Below are 1,639 nucleotides of genomic sequence, written 5' to 3' on the forward strand. Positions count from 1 at the left end.
GTGGTAATAAAATAGATAAAAACCAACTGTCGGTATCAGTGTTGTGATCTATTTTAATACATTCCCTAAAAAGTAGCCTAAAATGTGTTTATCGACGTGTTTAGGGTGATTGTGCTACATTTCCCCGAATGCCAATTTCCTCGAATGTAATTTCCTCGACTGAAATCCAAAAATTTATAAAATACTTTGATTGTATTACATTTCTTAGGTTGGTTTCGCGAGCATTAAGAAGACATCTTTGAATATTGCAACAATTAACCTTAAAAGAACAGCTCATGATTAAAAGAAGGGAAGATCTCTGTTCAAAGTAAATCAATGGGGCGAGAGTTTTGGTGAGACGGCGGCAGTACCAGAAGTGGAAGTGTAAAAATTGGTAATATATTTTTAGGACATTTTCCCTTATTTTATACATGAGCAGTTTTTTCGAGAACTTTGGCAAAACTAATATCGATGATTTGACAGATTGGTAATAAATTTTTAGGAGATTTTCTTTTTAAATTTATTTAGGAGATTTTCAGCCGTAGACGTATTTTATCATTCTTTTATAAATGTATTTTTCGTAAACTTTCTCAAAACTTGTGAGATTGACGGTTTGACAAATTGGTAATGTATTTTGAGGAAATTTTTCCCTCTTTTATAAACGAGCAGTCTTCCGAGAACTTAGACAATATGTGTGGTCGATGGATTTAAAAATTGATAACATAGTTTTACCAGATTTTTTCTTTTATAAATTCAAATCGAGGAATTTGGCAAAACTTGTGAGCTATATGATTTGACAAATGAATCGAGGAATGCTGTGAGTTTTACACTCACAACTACTGACAGCATAATGCCACCTTCTATGGACGAAAAGTTAAACTGAAAAATAATGTATGCAGATTTCAACATTTTTATTAAATTTTCGTTTATGGAGACGAAAAAGAGAAAAAAATATTTGGTACAGAAGGTGGCTTATATTATGGCGCAACACCCATAATATAAGCCACCTTCTGTACCAATATTTTTTTAAAGGGACAAGAAAAAGGCTCTAATTTAATAAAATAAACATGTTTCGGTTTTCTGCGTACAAAACAAATCGCCATAACTTCTGTTTATTACTGTCACCTGTTGAAATTTGGTTGCAATAATTTTCGAAACAAGTTTTGCTAAATTTCCCGAAAGAACTGCTTATGTAAAAAAGTAGGAATAAAAATATTTTACCATTTTGTCAAACCATCGATCTCTCATGTTTTTCCAAAGTTCTCGAAAGAATTGCTCGTAAATAAAAGAAGGCAAAATCTCCTTAAAATTTATAACCAATTTGTCAAACCGACGATATTTTGCCAAATTTTTTGTGCTTTTTGGTTTTGGTCTGTCTTTTTGGTTATGGATTATTATTCTATATATAAAAATGAAAATGCTTTTAACGGCTCAATACATTAATATAGGGGAAAGAGGGGCATAGTGAGCATCATGTGCTTTGGCAATGCGTTTCTAGCTACTCGAAGCAAATTAATTGGTAGTTGGGTTAATCTCATAAACCTTCCATTTGCATGGCTTGAAATTTAATCTGGTTTGCAATCTGCTCACTATGTTCAAAATATAGTAAGAAAATTGTCAGCAATAATGGTTGGAAATTTCTTAACTTTTTTTTCGGGGA

The sequence above is a fragment of the Ochlerotatus camptorhynchus genome, unplaced genomic scaffold, assembly GCF_037179485.1.
Source record: "Ochlerotatus camptorhynchus isolate MF236.1 unplaced genomic scaffold, CSIRO-AGI_Acam_v1.1 ptg000065l, whole genome shotgun sequence".
Classification (NCBI taxonomy): domain Eukaryota; kingdom Metazoa; phylum Arthropoda; class Insecta; order Diptera; family Culicidae; genus Ochlerotatus; species Ochlerotatus camptorhynchus.